Below are 12,362 nucleotides of genomic sequence, written 5' to 3' on the forward strand. Positions count from 1 at the left end.
TTTTTTCCTCACTGATTCTTATGCTCATTTCAAGTCAAAGCTGCCTTGCTCTGGCTAGTCTGTGAAATTTAGCTTACAGATTTGACAGATTTTGCTATTCTGAAATGAAGCTTTATTCCAATACTAAATCAAGGCGACTGCCTGTGTGTGAAGAAAATGGCGGCACCCAGTGAGGGGCTGCCCCTGTGGGGCATAAAATGGCGGCACCCAGTGAGGGGCTGCCCCTGTGGGGCATAAAATGGCGGCACCCAGTGGGGGGCTGCCCCTGTGGGGCATAAAATGGCGGCACCCAGTGGGGGGCTGCCCCTGTGGGGCATAAAATGGCGGCACCCAGTGAGGGGCTGCCCCTGTGGGGCATAAAATGGCGGCACCCAGTGGGGGGCTGCCCCTGTGGGGCATAAAATGGCGGCACCCAGTGAGGGGCTGCCCCTGTGGGGCATAAAATGGCGGCACCCAGTGAGGGGCTGCCCCTGTGGGGCATAAAATGGCGGCACCCAGTGAGGGGCTGCCCTGTACTGCACAGCCTCATTGCACCTTAGGCAGGCTGCATTTAACGATCATACCCACTACTCTTCTTGACACAGAATCAAACCCAGGAAAGTGGTTTCTGTAGTGTTCAAATGTGAATACAGTAAAGAAAATCAATTGGGCGGAACACAGGCTAGTTGTTCTAATATTCTATTGATAAAACACAATTTTCAGCACAATCACCACTAGGCACTCTCTCTTCCTGTTTTTAAACCATAATTTAAAACCAGAAATTAAATTCTGTTGTTTAAACATGGTGTAACCGTTAACACCTTAACACAGTTAGAGAGGCAGCTAAATTTCTGCTGAAGACCTAACTTGCTACCTTCCTTCAAAAAGCATAAAATCTGAAAATGAATCAGGCCAGACTTGATGGGATGAGGAAATGCTTTTGCTATTGTATCAGACACGCCTGTGCACAGTGCCCCAAGCGGAGCACACAACCGAGCCGGTCTTTCTGGCAGGTTTGACGCTTTGGGGTGTGATCTCAGTTTTAAGGGTTCCTTCAAGTACTACCCCTCAAGGAGAAAGTATTCTACCTCTGCTCAAGCCTTACCTCTTTTATTCGCTTTCTGCGTTTAGGAATGTGTGGTAGAAGGGTGATGCAAACTCTTCCCCGGCAACAGTAGCTGAACTCAGGTCTTGTTAAACTTCAGACTCATTTCTTAGCTCTTCCATGATAAACTTTGCACCATTAAAACTTTAAATGACAATAGTCACCTATAAGATGCCTTACTGCAAGAGAGAAATTCCCTGAACTGAACTTAGAAAAAAAATCTATTTTAAAGAAAGTCGCAGAATAGGATTGATGTATATCATCATACATTTGATTAACCAGATGCTGTTATTTTCTTTAATATCTCATGAATAGAAACGACAGCATAAAAACAATTCAAAACAATCATTTACTGGGAAATATGACATATGGCCAGCTAAGCTGCTTTCCTACAGAAATATCTAAAGATCATTACTCTTGGCATTATGCTCTACAACAGTCACTGGGCTCATTAAAAGAGTATGTGATGGAGTCCATAAGGAAGATTGTTTCTACAGGTGGGTAGAAACAATTATGAAAACTACAAAGACTTGTAGAAAGAAGTAGTCAAGGAGACTTCTCCACCTCCAGAACTTCTGTGCACTAAACCAAATCAAAGCAGCACCACTAAAACAGTTGGGGGAAAAAAAAAAAAAAAAAAAGGATGCGTTTTCTCCTTTTCCTTCGCAGTGTACATTTCCATTTTGTTAATGCACAGTATTTCATTTTGCATGTTCTGCGGCAGGGTTTTTCCTCGAGTGGGAACATCCTGATGTGAATAGGAAGTTTGCATCCAGCAGGGGCCACTTGTTGCCTGTGTTTATTCCCGATTCAATCAGGTGGAAACCAAACCTTAACGCTGTGGTAGGATGAGTTCCCGTTCTGTGACAGTGGATGGAAACACCCGCAGCCCCGCTGTGATGTGATAATGCTGCAATCCATGCCTCTCCGGTGATGTTAGACTGGCAAATGTAAACCAAACGTTTGAGATGTGGCATCACAGGACAGGAAATGTTAAGACAATTACAGTGTGGCAATGATAGTCTGATGTAGCAATAATACAATCACGTTTAGCAAATGTTTGCATTTGAAAGCAGCTATGCTGTGATTATGTTCTTGCAATACATCCCCTTTACATGCCAGCACTGTTGCGTGGATTATCTAAATTTAGACTGCAACATGGTGCGGTGGATGGCTTTACCGTGCTCTATCACCGGCCTATTTCATATACTAAATAAAATAACTGCTGCGTACAGCACCGGTATTATACGGTCACATTGGGAGCTGACAGAGCCTTTACGGTAGCGGAGCTAACGGCAGCATCACACACGTGCTTCTGAGCCATTCCGAAGGGCGCTGCAAGGCAGGCCTGCGAGGGCTCGCAGAGCACGGCGCATGACGGAACATCCGTTTACTGACTCGCCATCGCGTACAGGCACGCAGCCATACAACACGTGAGGCAGACCCAGGGCCGGGATTTGCCAAGGGGCTGGCTGCCAACATCGGGAGCAACTGCAGCCCGTGGGTTCAGATGAGGCTGTGGCAGGCTGAAAGACGGTCGCCGTCACACAGTGACAACGGTGACCCTGCTGCAGGGAAGAGCGAGGGCAGAGCCGAGAGGGCAAGGCCAGGCCCCGGGCGCTCGGAGGCAGAGTGGGCTTCGCCCCGAGGGAGGGCCGGCGAGGCAAGGCCTGGGCGCAGGCTGACACTAACGCCTCGAGTAGTGACGTCACGGCCCAGGCCGACGTCACAGGGTGCCGCGGAAGAGCGGGCGAGCCCCAGCGGCGACTCCGAGGCAGGTCAGGGAGCGAGAGGGAGCCGCTGACGGAGCCGCTGAAGGCGCCGCCGCCCGCCGCGGGAAGCCGCCGGCAGAGCAACCCGCGCCCGCCCCGCCACTTCCGGGGCCCGCGCGCTGATTAACGGCCCCGCCACCGCGCACGCGCCCCTCCCTCAGCCCTGCCGGGGAGGCGGGACCAAAACTCCCATCCGCCTTTCTAATTGGCTCTCACTCCGGGGGCGCCCGGGGATTAGCTGCCGTTCAGGAGGGCGGGCGTTGCCCGCACGCTGGCCGGCCATTGGGCAAGGCCGCCGGGGAGCCGCTCGCCCGTTGGCGGGCGGGCGCGTCCGGTCCGGGGCCGGAGGAGGGTGCTATTGGCTGGAAAGTAGGTTAGTGGTGCGCCGTTGGGTGGCAAGCCAGGCGGAAAGTAGGTCAGGGACGGGGGCTGCCTGCGCCGGGCGCCGCTCCGGGCGTGCAGCGCCGCGCCGGGGGACCGCGACCCCCTCCCGCCCGGGGCGCGGCGCGGGCAGGCGGTGCGCGGAGCTCGCGGTGAGCCGCTAACGGGCAGCGGGCGGCGGGGGGGCGCTAACGGGCGGTGGGCTGCCGGGGGAGGGCGGCCCGCGTCCCCGCCTGAGGAGGCGACGCCCCCCCGGCGGGTGGGGGGAGGCCGGTGAGTGCCCGCCCCGGGCCGCCACCTCGCCGGAGCTGCCGCCTCTGGCCAGGCCGTGGGGAGCTGCCCGCCCCGGGAGGGGCTGGGGGGCTTGCGGCTTCCCCGGCGGGAGGGGGCTGGACCGGGAGAGAGGGGGGCGGTGGGACATCCCCCCCCCCCCCCCTCCGCCCCGGCGCCCGCGGCGGCAGTGCCGGGCTGTGTCCCTCGGAACTGGGGTGGGGGCCGCGAGCGGAGCGGTGTGACGGGACCCGGAGGTGACGGGGCGGAGGCGAGTCGCGGCCGTTTGCAGCCGGCCCCGGGCCCGCTGCCGCCGCGGCGGCTCGCCCGGACCTCGCGGGCGGAGCTGCGGCCGGGGGTCCCGCTGCCGGTGCATCCTCGGCTCGATGGACGGGGGGGAAAGGGGCAAAGCCGGGGGGCCGGGAGCCCCCGGGAGGCAACGCCGGGTCCGAGTGAGCCTCCTCGGGGGTGCGGGGGCTGAGATGGTGGTGCCCCTTCCCCTGCAACAGGGATGGGTCCCTTCGACCTCTGTCCCGTAGCCGATCCCTTGGACCTTTTTCAGTAAATCAGGTGCCTTGTGATAACTGAGCTTCAGGTGAGGCCCGAGGGGTGCGTTAAACCCCAGCGTGACGGTCGGTGTTGGCCGTTTCTGTGGGTTGCGACTCCGCAGCAGGAGGCCGGTCCCACCTGTGGGCAGCCGGGGGCTGCTTCGCTCCCGAACCGCAGCTGGGGCCCGGGGGAGCCCCGGGGGGCCGGGGGAGCCCTCCCCGCTGCTCCTACTTCTCGGGCTGTTCCTCACAGCTGCGGGTGCTCTCCACAGGAGAAGGAACGTTTTTCTTCACCGGTCCGTGCGGAACGTTGAGGTGGCTTCCCAAGAGCAGGATTCTGCGCTGGGGGAGGCAGGGGAGTCGGTTTGCGTTTTTAATTGCTGCGGTTTCTGTTACTCCAGTGCCTCAATTATAACAGTTGTGGAAAGATTTTTTAGAACTTGAAAATAACGGTGAAGAAACAAGTGGGTGTGTTTTCTTGCTTTTGAAGCAAATACGCTCACAGCAATTTTTAAGTATTTTTCTTAGTATTCAGGGTAGAAAGGGTCAGCTGCGGAGAACAATCATCTTTTCAGACAATTTTGAATCTAAGCTCTTTGCAAAACTACACAGCCTTTACGTAGAAATTCTTTCAAAATGCTGGTTCTTGAACATTCAAAATGAAACTACTTATTTTTTAATAGTTTAAATTAAAAGTGCCTGTCCTGCCTGTTTAGTATATATTATCAAACAGACTTTTGAAATGGGAGTGACTGATAATACACGGACTGCAGCTAAGTTTGTAGAGGCAAAAAGAAAGGTTTTTGTTTTAATGAACTGTTATTACTGGCTAACTGTCTCTGGACATGGGCTTGCAGAAGGCTGAGGTTAAACTCTGCCCTAGCGAGTATGTTTTGTATGCTCTAGGAATATGCACATGTAAATTGCTGTTTGAAGTGTCAGAAACTATAGACCTCTCATCTGAATATTCTGAACCACAGTTCCCTATTAAGGGGAAAGTTTTTGCTACTTCTGAGTCTTGTGGGTTTGTATTTCTCATGGCCATTCATGGTTTTTTGTGCCTACTTGTAGAAACGTAGCGTGTAAAACAACCCAATAAAATACTGTGGTTATAGATGAATATGCTGTTTTATCCCCTGTTCTCTTCCACACTGCGCATTTCCGTTGTCTGTCTGCGTGACAGCTGTGGTGTGTGGTGCTGTGTAGCCTCAAGGACTGTAAAAGAAGGTATGTTGGGACGCTGCCTGGGCAAGAGAGAAGTGCCACAGAGAACCTAAGGATAGCTGGTCTGTTTTGTTCTTCCCTACAAGGCCCTTTGTGGGGGACACAGGGGTCTTAGTAAACTAACTTACTGTAGTTGGGATTTCACAAAGCCAGAGCTGAAGTTAGGGCCTAGTACCGCCTCGCTGATCCCCCGTGCTGCTGAGAGACCTGCTCTGCCTGGAGACCTTTGCTAGGAAGGTGATGTTTGTAGGGGGAGTTTATTGAAGATTTTTTTTTTTTTTTTCCCCTTTGAATACCTGGTCCAGAAGATTCTTTTGGGAAACCAAGAATGTGAACAAGTGAACGTTCCTTGGATTTGTTTGGCAGAGCTTACACACAGTTCCTTAACACTATGCAAGGCTCTGATGACAGAGCTGAGACCTAATGTGATAGGTGCAGCCTGTGTGCTGCAGATGAGTAAGACCGTTTTTCAAAGTGAATTGATATCAAGCACGCTGGAAATATCAAGAGATGTGTAGGTTAATTAGTTTGGATGAATCCAGAAGCGCTGTTTTCATGCTCACATTGAATATTTTTAAGCTGTTTTCAGTACAGAGCCAATTGTCCGTGTGATTCCACATTGACAGGAGATACGGGGAAACCTGAAGGAATCCATTGTTGTTAAGTAAAATAAAGTGAATATGGTGCATCCCTTAGCGACTTTCTTTTTTAGTTCTGTAACTTGTATGCTTTGCATTTCTAACCTTTGATATCAGTTTTGTCCATAGTCCTGTTTTTGAAAAGAAAAGTAGTAAAAAGCAGCTACCTATATCCACAAGTATTAGAAAATTGTCTGGTTAGTTGTCTTAAATAAAAGGTGTGTAAAGGCATATCATATGCAAATGACTGCAAAGAGAAGCCCAAAATAAATACATACTTTTAAGCTTGCATAGCTTCCTTGTTCTCAGTACGTTTACAGAACACGAAGAATGCTTAAGGTTCCTCTGTTTATTTTAAGACACTGAACATGGTTTGAAACTTTCATTTTTGGCTTTCGTCATACTTGGAAAACTTCAGACTAAAATAATTGGTTTTGTAGTAGCTGATGTAGATGATACTACTGACTGGAACTCAGCGTCAACTTTTGCACTTAGTTGTTGAAAGCTCTGCTTGATCAGCCTATAGAAATTATGGTCTGTGTTTTTGGAGGTGCTTGAAGATGCAAGTACGGCGTTTTATGGCATTTTTCAAAAGCAGTGACAGCTTTCAGTCTGGGTTTTTCAGTCTTCTGAAGAGTTGCTGTTGATGGGTTTTAGATAATGGACTCAAAGCAGAGGTATACTCTGCCTGTTGTATGGGTTTGTGTATATGTATGTATGCATATATGTACGGGGTAGTCTTGCACTGCAGTAGTAAATATGTTCCAGGTTTAGTTAAAGCAATAAAAACTGATGACTTTTGTGTACTTGTGGTGTTACATAGGTGAAACTCAAGACACTGAAATGGAGCAAAAAATGATGGACTTAAGAAAATGAGAATGGTTTTCTTTTTAGGAGTTAGTTTATGGAGTTATTTAGAAAGCATATTTAAGTTTAGGTTATGATTTTTTTTTTTGTGGGAGGAAGAGATCCCACTTGTAATTATCAAATTGGTTTTATTTGTATTTAATCACTGAATACTGTCGGGCAATCTGTGGTGTATATTTAATTGAACTTTACATTGAATGAGGTGGATATTGAGGTGAATAGCTCACTGGCAAGAACTGCATATTGCACCTGCTTTTTTTTTTAACCTCAATTTGCTGGAAAAATGCAGTAAGGCTACTTATCCAAGGCCCAGACTTCATCTCCTTGGAAACCTGATCTTTCACCAGATGTTGAGAAATGTAATTTCTTTTTTAATCCATTCTGTAGAAGAACGCAGATCAAAACAGCATCTTCAGGTTTTGTTAGTCTGATATATTCATTAACTAAAAATAATAGTCTGACATTTCAGTCTTTGTCCCAAAGAAGATTGATTGTTTCTGTTGCATTTGATATTATTTCAAGTCTACTTTAGCTGTTGCTTAAATCCCTGTAGTGGTTCTAGTTTAATTCAATTCAAGAACTGGCTGATGATGTCTTCATGTGGTCATGTGGTCCCTGCCACTTCCTTTCCTGCAGGGATTTCTTTGTCTTTCTTCTCTATGTTCAGGTCATCTTTTCTCCTTTGCAGCTGCAAAAAGAGTTTTCTTAGCCAGCGCATACAGAATTTGTAACCTTTTGAGTCTCCTGCCATTTGAGAAGCTGTTATTCAGTGTCTCTTGCCTTAGACACACTTCTAGGTCAGCTGCTGGTGTCAGAACAACTTGTGACCCTGAGCTGAAGCCATGCTGTAGTTCAGTAGGTTGGTGTTCTGTAGGAATGGTGCCAGTAGGCTACTTATAGAGCAAGAAATATCGCTGGCAGGATTTTAGGATGGTGAAATAACAAGTCACATTTCTTGTGGTCTAAGGTGTTGATGTTCCCTACTACCTTTAAAGAAATCCTGCCATATGAATATAAGCAGTGGAGGAAGGTGGTTGTAGTTTTCATGTTTGTTTTGACAGGGTTTTCCTTGCAAATGTAAGCAGGTTCTATTTTCCACAGGTACGAGGCAATTTAGTGGCACCTCGTGTAAAGGAAGCAGCAAACACACTGCTAAATCCTTATCAGTCCTTACTTGGTGTCGCTGTGAGGGAAATACATCTTCCAGTGAAGATGGTGCTCTGACGCTGGGAAGGGTATGTTTGGCAGTTCCCAAGCGGTGTGTATTGGCATCGTGTCTCAAATCACTTTAACAGGAAGGCATTTTAGAGTAAGTCGTATACGCTTATTCAATTGCAGCCGTTTGCTTTAATTCCTTTCTGCGTCAGCTAAATCCAAGTTAATGTAATTCCATGTATTTTAAAGATTTGATACAATATTTCTCAGAAAATTCTAAAGTTAGTCTTACCTCTTTGGGATTGGTGTAGGTTTTTGGAGGGAGAATGAAATACAACTGTTGGAGAACTCAGAAATGAGTATTTGTCTTGATCAGATGTTCTTTGTGTCTTGGAAACTTCCTTAAAGTGGCTGTGGCTTTTCTAGTTTGTCTAAGAAAAAAGGACAACATGAGAAAAACTTTGGTAGAAATTGCTAAGTAATGCTGTACTGCAGAATATTAATGAAGTGAGAAGGAAAAGCTACTTCCTAGAAAAAACAGAAGAAAACAAAATACTTCTTTAAAAAAAAAATCAAAATAGACTTTTTTCTCTGTAAAACTTTTATAATTTCCTTGAACAGGTTTGGTTGTGTTTTATTTTTATTGACTTGTTACGAATGGATTTCTCTGTTATCTATGTGTTTTTTTTCTTGAAGCATTATGAAATTTAGGAATTCTGTTCCAATTTGAAGCATAACTATGTATTAAAAAGTAATAAGACTTTTATCCTTTATGTTGCGTGTATGCATTGTAGTTGTGTTGAGAGTGACAGCAAAATGGCTATAATTCGAGTTCTGCTTTTATTTTTACCCCTTACTCAAGGACCTCTGATAATTATATTTTAAATCTCCCTGAGATTTGGGCTTTATGCTGTAGTTTAGCTACTGGGATATTAGTTTTAGTATAACCTGTTAAAATAGTATTTATTTTGCTCATAGACTTGAATAGCCTAGTACTCTTTCAGGGATGAATTCTGGGGTCCAGAGTACATTGCAAAAAAAAAAAAAAAAAATCAATGTTAGTCTTGGAGGTTTATGTTAGAATGTGTTTTCTGGCCTTGTCTTGACCATGTTGGGTTTTCCAGTTTGCAATTGTAGAATTGTTGACTGAGAAATGGGATGCCTATTTATTATTCTGTTCCCTTTCCCAATGTGTTTTGTTGCCAAGCCATTTCATGTAATCTTTGTGTTTACAAATCGTTTTGTTATAAATGAAACGAATTCAATGAGTTAATGGGAAAAAGTCAGTATTAACACTGTGCTGTCAAGATACTTGATAGTATTTTTATCTTATACTTGGGATAAGGCCCAGATTCATAAATTAAGGAATTTACTGAAGTTAGACCATAGAAGGCTCTGGCATCTAGATATTTTTTTTCTTAATGATCAGATAAGGCTTCAGAACATTAGGCAAACTTGCTGTCCTAGAGTAACATTATACTGTAATTTTAATCTATACCTGGTTAACTACGTTTTAATCTACACCCACTTTAGTATTGCTCTGAGTTTTGAAAAGTCTTCATCACCTTAATTTTTAAAATTTAAGCGAAATTTTACGATGTTAGAAGCTCTCAAAAATTTACGTTTAAAGACCTGTTATTTCAACTGACAGTTTTTACACAGTATTTAATTTCTGGTGATCTATAAAATTAGGAAATTTTAAGTGATGTGTGTTACAGCCCTTCAATCTCACAGTGCTGTTTTCAGTGAAAAATCATGTGTGAAGTATGTTTATACGCTAGAAGTTGTGCATTAACTTGGAAGTTTTTTATTACAAATGGTGTTGTTTCCTCCTTGTTTTTTTAGTTTTTCCTGTTTCTCTTATTTGAAAATACTCTTTCATTGCAATGACCAGACTAGCCTCTGAATGTTACAGTTTATTTTGGAAACCTGTCAAGTCAGTTCAGTGATTTCTTAGAAGGACTTGTCACATTAGAGACTTGAAGTGCTCTCTAATAGTTAAAGAATAATCTGTTCATAATATTCTCTAATGCTTCCTGTGCAGTTTGGGTTCAAATTCTAGAAGTTTTCTAGAAGTTATTTGTGTATTATAAATACAAGGCCAGCAATTGTATATTCTTATGTTTAATAGGAAGAGAGAAATAAGAGCAATGACTTTATTCTAGTTTGAGGTTATGCTGGAATTTTCTGTTTACCTCTAAGAAATTCTAGGGGTTTTTATATACTTTTTTTCCCATTTCTGAGACATGTGCAACTTGGTCAGCTTGTCTGGCGGGGGAACAGTCTGAAGAAGGATGGGTATTTCCCTATTATAGCATTTAAAAATCTAGTTCAGTCTGTTTAAGATATCCCAGCTGGCAGTAAAAACTTCTCAATTACTGTACTTGGCATTATTTCTTGAATGAAGTCATTCCTGTCCTAATTTATCTGACTTGACCATGAAACTCTTCTGTAGCAACTGCCTGCTTTATTTTCTTAGCTGGAGTAGCTCTTCATTTGTCTTACTCCAATGCTTTTGTCTTCATGAAGAATAAGATGATGAGGTGGGAATAGAGGAGAACATTACAGCGGTTGGCTGTTGTAGGAACTGATGTTTCTATATTCCCATTCCCAGTAGAGATTATCAACTAACCAGCTCAGAGCAAATGTTAACAGTTGTACACATCTGATGCCACCCTGAGAGTTTCCTGACTGTCCTATATGTTCCTCTCAAGAATTCTAATCTGAGTGATGGATTTTTGCAGACCTGTGGGGGAAATGCCACTGTTCAGGGCAGTATCACCAGGGCTGTGCTCAGGTACTTGGACAGGACAAAAGGAAAAACCCATCTCTGGTCTTGGTGCCCAGCAGTTTGTCCTATGGTGACGCATGAATCCTTTGCAACATCCGTGGACGCTTGGATGAATTTGGACAGTAGTTTTCATGATCACTTGAACTGGACTGCTGTGGACAACGTAGCCCCCATCAACAGTCTGAACTCCTTCCTGGCTAACCATTTCCATCCCATGTATCCCGTCCCTCTGCTCTGTGGTGGCATATGTGTTTGGGCAAAGGTACTGGACTGGGGCGTCTGCTGTGGCTCAAGGATAACTTCCCTGGGGATTGATTTGAGATTACTGAGTTCACTGATACCATACAACCTGTGGCTTCATAAACATTTTTGCTTTTGTAGGTTAGGAAACAGCACAGCTCACAAAATGAGTAGTCTCAAAGGAGAGATGGGAGAGGCAGTAAGTGTGAAAAGTGCTGTTTTAAATATGTTACACTGCAGCCTTGACATGGAAGAAGAGGATTTATGGCAGAATGTTTTTGGATTAAGCTGTGTTGGGTCATTTCTTTCATAACTCTACATAAAAAATTGTTAAAATCTGTTTTTGATACTGATAGCCAGAAGCTAGAAAAATAAGCAACTCTTTCATCTTTGGAGCTATACAGTGGGGCTTTTCATTATTGTGCCATTTTAAAAAAAATTCTTTTTCATAACAAGAAAGAGTAACTCACTAGACATCTGACTCTTTTTTTTCCCTTACTGGCCCATGTGCTTCTGAGTTTCCAGATGAACAAATACAGAAGTGTGTCAGACACTCAAATCTTTCAGGAGCTCATTCACCACGATCACCTGACTACCAGAGCTGAACACTTACATGTCCAAGTTATTGTCAAACCGATGATTTATCTATAAACGGCAGAGACCCAGCAAAGTCTCTAGTTAGGTTTGCCAGGAAATCTGGAGGAAATAGAATATAGGAGGGAGACTGAAAGGAAGATGTTCTTTTCCACCAAGACAATACATGGTTTGGACTTCAGTCCACTAATTGCATCTTGAGTTGCATCTTGAATTGTTGCTTAATGGCATAGGTCTCATCTTGCTGTCAGTTTGTCCACTGATTCTGTTTTCTGGAAGCAAAACTCCCAAAACCTACTCAGGCTTCCCTTTAGAGAAATATTGGCACCTTAGTTTATTCTTGATGTTCTCATCAAATAGCCATGCAGAAGAATTGTCGTTGTGACAGTGACATGAAAATCTGTTTTCTGTATGGCTGTGATGTACTTACTGAAAAAAGATTTACTAAAACTGTTGAACTTAATTTGGAATATAAATGGAAAGTACGAAAAGGTTTAATTCAACAGATAATGGGAGAATCTGTGTCTTCTACTTAAAATGTATTAATACACTTATCAATTTATTTTTTTTCCTAGAACATATGAATGCAAGTAAGGACCAAATAGTTGCACATCTCAGAAGCAGGACAAAAAAGAAATTCTCTGTGTAACAAAAATAAAGGAAAAAAGTGCCTATTGGTATTTCATTATCAAACTAGATAGTGTTGTAGCATATCTACAGTCTTTTGTCTCTAGGTGAACTGATCATTATTCAACCTTACAAAGACTTTAGAGTTTCTTTTACATGCTTAAGTTAGTC

General features: G+C 44.6%; 1 protein-coding gene across 4 annotated transcripts in view; it reads left to right on the plus strand.

Annotated features, from left to right (window-relative positions):
* Positions 1-3,254: 3,254 nt before the first annotated feature.
* Positions 3,255-12,362, plus strand: part of BMAL1 (basic helix-loop-helix ARNT like 1) — a 51,262-nt gene continuing 42,154 nt past the window's right edge. For all 4 annotated transcript variants that reach the window (XM_074918486.1, XM_074918488.1, XM_074918487.1 and 1 more), the window contains exon 1: positions 3,255-3,389. The gene's annotated coding sequence lies outside the window, so the exon portion shown is untranslated. The remainder of the gene's footprint in view (positions 3,390-12,362) is intronic.

This window comes from Athene noctua, chromosome 14 (assembly GCF_965140245.1).
Source record: "Athene noctua chromosome 14, bAthNoc1.hap1.1, whole genome shotgun sequence".
In the NCBI taxonomy this organism is placed as follows: domain Eukaryota; kingdom Metazoa; phylum Chordata; class Aves; order Strigiformes; family Strigidae; genus Athene; species Athene noctua.